This window comes from Microtus ochrogaster, chromosome 1 (genome assembly GCF_000317375.1).
Source record: "Microtus ochrogaster isolate Prairie Vole_2 chromosome 1, MicOch1.0, whole genome shotgun sequence".
Lineage (NCBI taxonomy): Eukaryota > Metazoa > Chordata > Mammalia > Rodentia > Cricetidae > Microtus > Microtus ochrogaster.
The window spans coordinates 56994005-57003855 of NC_022009.1; positions in this window are offsets into that span (position 1 = coordinate 56994005).

Here is a 9851-nt window from a genome sequence, read left to right on the forward strand (position 1 = left end):
TGCATTCAAAGTATTTTTATAGGAATTCAATGTAAAGTTAAGTGGGCGTTTCAAGGTCTACATAACCCAGCCGAGTATTGCAGCTAGCACCAAGGCAATCCTCTGTGTAGACCAATGTCTTCTACGTTACATCTACATACTCTGGGGACATAGCAGGAGTCCCTACCACCCAGCAGCAGCCTGTGCCTCTGGAGACCAGGCTGCTCTTGTCGGATCTGGTGTCAGCCGAACCTAGTGCTCTGATCCTCTCCATCCCCTCACCCCACCATGTACAAAGACAAACTTGAGGCTCCCTAATCTCTGATACCCAGAACAGGCCCTGCTTCACAGGCCTTCAGCACAATAAAGTACACGCTGCCAGCACCACACTGTTAAAGCCTCTCATTTGCTGTGTTGGTGCTACAGTTAGGGACGTGTCTAATCCATGGGCCAGCGGACACACAGGTCAAAGCCTGGGGCATATTTGTGATTTTACTGTGGAACTAACTGGTGTTTAGAATTGATTTTTTTGTTGTTATTGTTGTTGGGTGTTTTTTTTGTTTGTCTGTTTTTTGGTTTTTGTTTTACCATGGATCAGTGAAGACTTGGGATAGTTTAAGTGCCAATGAAGTTCCTTGCTATGCCAGTGTGTAAACTCCTCTTCACTTTCAAGACCTATTGACTTCTTCACTGGTAGGTGCCATAAAATTCTCATTTATTTATATTTTTCTGATTGAAAGAAGAAAATGTAGCCATAAAACAAAGCATTGAAGTGCATTTGCTTTCAGCACAGATTATTCGGAAACGCAGAAGCCTGACTTCTGTTCAGATTTTATTTTCAATAGCTAGAACACATATGGGCATGGGGGGAAAAGTGGATACAGGGAGGAAAGAAAAATAACAATAACCAAAAACAAAAAAAACCAGGAATCTCACAAAATAACATTAAATACTAATTTGGTACATTTCTCTTTACACTGGAATTGACCCCAAAACAGTTCTTTAGGCATTTCAAAGCAAATGAGCCTTGCAATAGAAATTATAAAAGGAATGGGAGCTTTCAGGGAGAGGTGAGATGTTGGGAATTAAACTTGCTCTTTGTTTAATGGGCGAAACAAACCATGCTTTTTATATTGGTTAATTGATCAATTTGTTGACTGATTGAATTATTCTCTGACCTACACACATACACACACCCCAAACCAACAAATGCAATAAAATAAGAAAACTCACCCAGCCCAGCAGTTGGAATTTCCCACTTATTTATGTTACTTAGGCATGGCCTGCCCTGAGTGCTGAGGACTGAGTGGGTATCATTTTAGATATGGGCACTGCCGGTGATTGGAAGTCAGAGTGAGGAGAAAGCCTTTTCCTCAACAGATCTGCTGTCTAGCTGGGCTGACAAGACACACACAGAAGGCAGAAATGACAACCACATCACTGTTCTTAAAAACTGGAGGAAGAGGCACAATGAAAAGAAAGCAGAGAAGCCACACGAAGAAGGCAGAGACGCGAAACCTTCCTACAAAGAAGGAAGAGCAGGTAGAGGCTTTGAGGCTTCAGGGTCCTCACAACTGCAGTTAGGCTCCCAGTGAAGTATTTCTTTCCTCCTGGGTCAATATCAGCGAACACCTCTCAGTGTGGGCAGACACCTCCCTACCTTGCTTTTCAGAAAAGTCTATGGCCGGTTCCTGGGTCTGTTCTCAGTCTCTGGTGTTTGCTTTCTCTTTTTGGAATCACAATGGTGCCCTGATATATTTTTTTTTTTTGCTTGGGGGATCCCATCTACAAAGGTCTCTTAGGAAAGGACCCCGTCTGTACTCTCCTGATCAATACAAGTCTCCAAGTTCTTAACTGATATTCCTTCCCTAGGAACAGCAGGCTGCATTCCTGCCTCCCAGCTCCCAGCCACCTGGCTAGCTTATGCCCCGAAATAACAATGCACAAATTGTATTCACTTAAACACTGCTTGGCCCATTAGCTCTAGCCTCTTACTGGCTAACTCTCATATCTCGCTTTAACCCATATCTAGTAATCTGTGTAGCACCACGAGGTGGTAGCTTACCAGGAAGATTCTAACCTGCATCCATCTCAGAGAGGAGAGCTATGGCGTCTGCCTCACTGCCTTCTTCCTCCCAGCATTCTGTTCTGTCTTCCCCGCCTACCTATGTTCTGACCTATCAGGCCAAGCAGTTTCTTTATTAATTAACCAATGAAAGTAACACATAGAAAGAAGACCCACCTACATCACCTAGGCACAGAAGACACTTAGCAGAGATGGAACAAGATGTCAAACCAGCAGAGCGGAAGCATCACAAAAAATAGAAAGCATTCCTGGACCAGACTGAGACTGTTAGAAAACCAGGAAGTTACAGCATGGAGCCAGCCACCAGATGGTTCTTCCAATGACATTGGCTTTCCACAAGTCCTACAGGAGCTTCAGTCATCTCATCTTGTAAAATGTCTATCAAAATCCTTGGTGTAGAGCCATTGAGATGGCTAAAGGGGTAAAGACTATTCTTATAAAAGCCTGGAACCCAAGTTCAACCCTTAGAACCTGTGTAAAGGTAGAGAGAACCAGTCACACAAAGTTGTCTGCTGACCTCATGTGTGCTATGACAATGCACACAGCTCCCCCACACACGACATGCACTCACATGCAATAATAGTCGTGAATAAATAATCTTAAACTCTCGGTATAAAGTCGTTCCTTTGCAGATGCATGGAAAGGATGGCCTAAAAGAGGCACCTGCTAGTCCTGGAATGCAATGAAGAGCTGCATCCACAATCGGTGTTACAAAGATAACAAGAAGGTCCTTGTGAATCCCTGATATCAAGGAAAGATCATGAAATCTGGCATATGAAAAACAATAGAATAATAAGGCATTCTGATTAAATGCACAGTCTGCTTAATAGAGTTCTTGCCATGATACTTTCACATAGTAGAAGCATAATACATATTCCTAGACTATGTCATATAATTATGTAATACATATGAATTATATAGTACATATCATGAATTCTCTATTTTTTTAGAAAATATAATATTCTCTCTATATTGTTAAAGTCATATAATATGCACATTACTCTTGGGAGAAGGGCAATTATTGTAATCTGAACACTTGGTCCCCAGTTGGTGGTACTGTTTGGGGGGTTATGGAACCTTTAATAGATGCAACCTTCCTGGGGGATGTAAGGGGCAAGGAGGGGGGATTTGAAGGCTCATAGTCTCTTCCTATGTACTCTACTCTTACTCTGCTCCTGCTGGCATGTCATGGCTTCCCCAATATATGTTGGACTCTAGCCCTCTGGAAACATATGCCTACATAAATTCTTTCTTCTGCAGGTTGAATTCGATGATGTCACTCACATCATATCACAGCAGCAGAAAAGCGGCTAACAGACACTGAGACCAGGAGAGTGGGGATGCTGCTCAAACAACAACAACAACAACAAAAAAAAAACTGATCATGTGTTTTGTGGAGAATGTGGAATACTTCAGAACTTCAGACTGAAAATGTGGCTGAATGCTGAAAACAGATATTGATGGTCTATCCTAGCAGAAGCCTGGAAGACAAGAGAGCTGAGGGTAATGCTGACAGTGAAGGCCCAGCTCATAAAGTTTCAGGGGGAATGAGGACTCTAAGCCTATGCTAGAGACCATTTGTATGACACTTAAGCAAAGACTTTGTGCATTTTCTGGCCATGTCCTGAAAACTTATGATGAATTAAAAAGTAATGATCAAATTTGTTCAAGACAGGATTGCACTGGTCTGTGGAATGGTAGTTGCTGATTGTTTTAAATAAGTCTGCAATGATTATGAGCAAGCAGGACAAAAAGAAATAGAAAATGAACATCTGGGCAAGGAAAAGAATACTAGGAAGGTGAATGTTACAGTCAAGGTGTTTGCTAAAAGAGATGCTGTGATTATGGAGATTAGCACTATGAAAATCCCCCAACTATGAGACAAAGATCTTCACCAACCCCACATCGGACAGAGAACTGATCTCCAAAATACACAGAAACTCAAGAAACTTGACATCAATAGAAAAAATAACCCAATTTTTAAAATGGGGTACAGACCTAAACAGAGAACTTTCAACAGATAAATCTCAAATGGCTGAAAGACATTTAAGGAAATGTTCAACATCCTTAGCCATCAGAGAAATGCAAATTAAAACAACTCTGAGATTCTTACATCTGTCAGAATGGCCAAGATCAAAAACACTGATAACAACTTATGCTGGAGAGGAATGGGGCAAAGGTAACACTTCTAAATTGCTGGTGGGAGTAAAAATTTGTACAGCTACTTTGGAAATCAGTAAGGCAATTTTTTAGAAAATTAGGAATCAATTTACCTCAAGACCCAGGAATACCGTTGTTAGGTATATCACCAAAGAATGCTAAATCATATCTCAAGGATGTGTGCTCAATTATGTTCATAGAACCATTATTTGCAATAGCTAGAACCTGGAAACAACCTAGATGCCCATCAACTGGAGAATGGATTTAAAAAAAAGTGGTACATTTATACAATGGAGTACTATACAGCACTAAAAATAGACATTTTGAATTTTGCATGCAAATGGATGAATTGAGAAAAAAACCATATTGAGTGTGGTAACCTAGATCCCAAAAGACATATAAAATATATACTTACTCATAAGTGGCTTCTAGACATAAAGAAAATTAAAAACCAACCTAGAGTACACAACTCCAGACAACCTAGACAACAAAGAGGACCCTAAGAGACACATATATGGATCTACACAGGAAGGAGAAAAAGACAAGATCTCCTGAGTAAAATTGGAGCATGGGGGCATGGGAGAGAGGAGAAGGGGAGGGGAAGGAAGGAAAGGGGGTGGAGAAAAATGTTAGCCCAATAAAAACCATTAAAAAAGGCAAGAAAATCCCCCTACTCTGCTTTGAAAAGATAGAAAAGCTTCCTTCAGGACAAAAACCCACCCATCTAAAGCTCTAATTAGTGAAGGAAAAGAGCTGAGGTGTTCATGTCCTAGAGAGGCACTGCAGAGAGCTGCTGTCAATGTGGTCTAAGGGACCTGACAGCCAAACTGCCCATGTGGTATTGGATTTGAAGGCAAGACAAGATGCAAGATTTAGATGGTTGTAGATTTCTCCTCATGATTTCAGAAAGCCACTTAGGCCAAGCAATGTGTGACAGAGTTGGGGTGCCCACGAGGAGGCCCTGGAAGGCCACTGTGTCAATCCATAAAGGTGAAACCCGAATGTAATGGAGGGAGACCCTAAGATGTTGGAGATGCCAGAGCTCTAAAACATCTGCCAAAAAGAGTTGTGTAACAGGCTTTCTTGGACTACCAGCCCCCAAATGATGACACAGAGACTTTTTGTTAATTATGAAAGCTTTGCCTATAGCTTAGGCTTGTCCCACTGGGTTTTTCTTTTCTTTTCTTCCTTCCTTCCTTCCTTCCTTCCTTCCTTCCTTCCTTCCTTCCTTCCTTCCTTCCTTTCTCTCTCTCTCTCTCTCTCTTTCTCTCTCTCTTTCTTTCTTTCTTTCTTTCTTTCTTTCTTTCTTTCTTTCTTTCTTTCTTTCTCTTTTTGACAGGGTTTTTCTGTGTTATAGCCCTAGATGTCCTGGAACTAGCTTTTATCAACAAGGCTGGCCTTGAACTCACAGAGATCCACCTGCCTCTGCCTCCCAAGTTCTGGAATTAAAGGCATGTGCCACCACCTCCTGGCTCCCATTAGCTCTTATAACTTAAATTAAGCCATTTATACTAGTCTGTGTGCTGTCATGTGGCTCATGGCTTTTACCTCTCTTCCTGCCTGTCTTACATACTCTGTGTCTAGTAGGCATTTCTTAATGTACCTCACGGGCTCATGAATTTGAACTCTTGGTCCCAGGTTGGTGGTGCTGTGGAGGGAGGCTATGGAATCTGTAGCAGATATGGTTTTCTGAAGGAGTATGTCACTGGGGCTGGGCTTTGTGAATGTAGCCTTGCCCTGCTTCCTGTTTCTCTCTGCTTTCTGTATGCAGATGAAACATTATCTCCCCTCTTCCTGCTCCTGCGAGAGTGAGATGCCTTCTCCACCATTATCGATTCTGGCCATCCAGAACAAGAAGGCAAAAGAAAACCAACCAACCAAAACAAACAAACAAACGAATAAATAAATGCACAGCAATAAAAAAGTAACAAATACACCATCCAATAAATAACGTAAGATAAAGCTGGGGTAGAGGGGTCAATTCATTCGAGGCTTGTCTTTGAAAAAAACATAGTGACAGCTCAGTCCATTCTTCTTTTCTCTCTCTTTTTCTTCGAGCCATGATGTAAAGTTATCTACTCAGTTAGTTACCTTGCCTCCACTCTTAAAGCAATGAAGTCAACTGACTATAGAAGGAGGCTTCCAAAACAGTGAGCCAAGAGAGATTTACTTTCTTTATAAATTGTCTCAGCCTCTCATACTTACAGGAAGCAGGCTAATGCTGTCTTTGTAGTTGTAGTTACTTGAGGTGAAGTCACACTGAATTATAGTACTAAGTGTAATGACTGATTTTCCCAAGAAGAGGAAAGAGCTGGGGTTGGGATTGTAGTTCAGTGGTAAAAGCTCTTAAATGCACACGATAGGAGACTGACTACTGAAAGTTGTCCTATAGTCTCCATATCGCAACATACTTGTGTACACACACATTCACAAGGACAGAAATAAAGATAGAATGAAAGGAAAGACAGAAGAAATAAGGGAGAATTTACCTAGAATGTATAAGGCCCTGGGTTTTGTAGGCAGAGACTGCTCGTTCATTTCCTGGCTGCCCAGACCCGAAATAATCACACAGAAACTATATTAATTAAAACACTGCTTGGCCTATTAGCTTAGGATTCTTATTAACTAACTCTTACATCTTAAATTAACCCATTTCTATTCACCTGTGTATCATCACAAGGCTGTGGCTTACCCGGTAAAGTTCCAGCATCTGTCTCCTTCGGCAGCTACATGGTGTCTCTCAGCACTGTGAAGAGAGGAGGAGGAGGGAGGTGGGGACAGCTGTAGATGGAAGGAGGACATGGGGCAATGAAGACAGAGACCAGAAGCATAAAATGCAACTACATGATAAAGAACACCAAGAATTGCCAGCAAGAACTAGAATAGGCAAGGGACAGAAAAGATGCTTTTCCTACAGGCTGTAATGGATGCAAAGCCATGCTCATATTTCTGGGATAAGGCTTCATTACGTAGCCACCACAGACTAGAAATACATTGTATAGACCAGACTGATCTCAAAAAGCTCAGAAATCCACCTGCCTCTGCTTCCAAGGAGCTGGGATTAAAGGTTACCATTACTAAGCCTGGCCCTGCCCACAACTTGATCCCACACTTCTCACCCCCAGAGCTGTAAGAGAATCAATTTGTGTTGTTGAAAGCCACTGAAAACTTTAAAACTATTTATTTGTTTGTTTATTTATTTATATTTATCTGTTTGTTTATTTTGTTTGTCAGTTTGTTTATTGGTAGGGTGCATATGTGCGTGGACATCAACTTTCAGGAGTAGGTCCTTACCTTTCACCTGTTGAGGCAGTTTTCTCTTGTTCCTGAGGCTAGCTGGCCCAAAGTTTCCAGCTGATCCTCCTTATAGCTCCTCACAGGAATTCTGGGATGCATCCAGCTTCTTACATAAGTTCAGGCTGCAGAGATCCAATTTAGGTCATCAGGCAAGCTCTTACTGCTGAAGCATCTCCTCGACCCCTAAAACCACTAAATTTTGATGTTCACATTTTATTACTTACTTTCCTAAAAGTAGAATAATTATATATATATATTTTGAGCAGGGATGGTGGGGTCTCACTATGTAACCCTGACTGGTCTGAAGCTAGCTATGTAGACCAATCTGGCCTCAAACTTACAAAGATTCACCTGCCTTTGCCTCCAAAGTGCTAGAATTAAGGGTGTGCCACCATTCCAGCCTAAATAGTTGTATGTTTTAAATAAAAACATTCCTCAGTATGTTTAGAAATAAACTTACTCAGTAATCACTCTTTCCAAGAATGAGATATTATTTGGAAATGGTCTATTAAGTTACAGAATAAAAAAATAATTTCTTATTATCCTAAAAAATTTATTGTTAAAGACTTACACTCAGTGCAAATAACTGTAAGGCAATTCACCATCCTTGTATAAGAAATTTCCTGAGGGAACTAACAGAGGAATATGACCTGTTCTGCTACTTCTCAGTCAGCTACCCTTATTGTAAAACTTTTGTCCCTTTCCCATTAAATTAGTGATTATTTAGACCTTCTAGAATTGCTAAAATTAGCTATCGTTTTCAACAAAATGCTCCTTTTTCTGTTCCCCAGAAACAACATAAAACTCTAAGCATGAGAAAGTTCGCCATTTATTTACAGTCTTTATCAAGCAAATAATATTCATATTTTGAATTATGCAAATAAGCATTTACATGATAAATCGTAATTGCTCTCAGACAGCTGTTTATAATTGGGTAAATGAGACACACTTTTAAATTGTCTAAATACATACTTACCCATGTTTACATATTTATACCCTAGACTGTTAACTATTCTGAATCAGCTGTTATCATCTATTGTGTCTTGCTCAGTTCAAGGGGTGAGAACTTGTGAGTATAAATGGCAAACCCCCATTGGTCTCGCTCTGAGAGGCACAGGCGCTCTCTCTCTCTCTCTCTCTCTCTCTCTCTCTCTCTCTCTCTCTCTCTCCCTCTCTCTCTCTCATCTTGCCTGTGGCATTCCACACCTCAAGCAGGAAGTGGTTTTATACTGTTCTGTTGGGTGGGAAATGAAGTCACACTCCAATTCCCACCCAGTGAAAACCACAGGAGCAACAACCTACTCTGGTTCTTTATGAAGCAATGTTCCAGCATCTAGCATAATCCATTGGTCTTACAGTCAGTGGTTTATTTTTGTACTGGCAACCCCCTCTCAAAAAATAGAGAACAACTCTTTTGGGGGAGACTATAAGAGATGTGCAGGGCAGGGGTCTGAAGAGGCTCACGATCTACTAAGGAAGGGGAATGAACACGTTTGAAATATTCAAGGAGCAGCTAAAAGGAAAATGCTTTGGACCATAAGAGTAGGGTAGAATGTGTGTCTGGGTTTTAAGGGCAGTCTGGCAGGGAGCTCACTGCAGAGCTGACACTCCAGACTCTGGAGGAGAGGCACAGAGGAAGAAAGAAAAAAAAAATTCCTCTTCCCAGCTCATTTGCATGTCTTCCAGGAAAAGTAATGTGAGCAGCACCAGCCTCTGCTTGTTAATTGTCTTTAGTGGGAAAAGATGTTCCTTCCCCGGAACCCCTTTAACCTTACTGTAGTTCCCTTTGCTTTTCTAAAGCAATCAGTATCGATCTGCTTATGTTCCTTTCTAGACAAACACACTTATTTCTAGTTCACCTGAGTCTGTTCTTGCATAGAGTTCCTTATGTGTGAAAGGGAGAGGACTTGGCAACACACACACTGAAACACAGAGATGCTGGGGGAAGAAACGTGATTAGGCTGCAGAGGTACGCAAAAACGGAAACATCAGAGCTCTGCTCCTTCCTCTTGTGTAGGTGTGGGGTAAAAGAACCTGTGGAGTTCTCAGCTGACTGGATGAGGAGCAAGGGGGCCTAGAGCTGAGAGCCTGAAGACAGAGGGTGTGGGCGACATTTCTAGGTTTGGGAAGTCTTGTCCAGAGGCAGCATTTTTTTCTCTTATTCTGTTAGGAGAAGAAGAAAAACTGCTTCTGGACTCATAATGTAGGGGATGCTTAAGTACAAAGAGTCATAAGTTAAGGAAATCTGAACTCCCAGTTTGGTTCTTGAAATATTGGCCAAATCACTCACATTCAAGTCATTCCCTCCCTCCCTCCCTCCTCCTCCTCC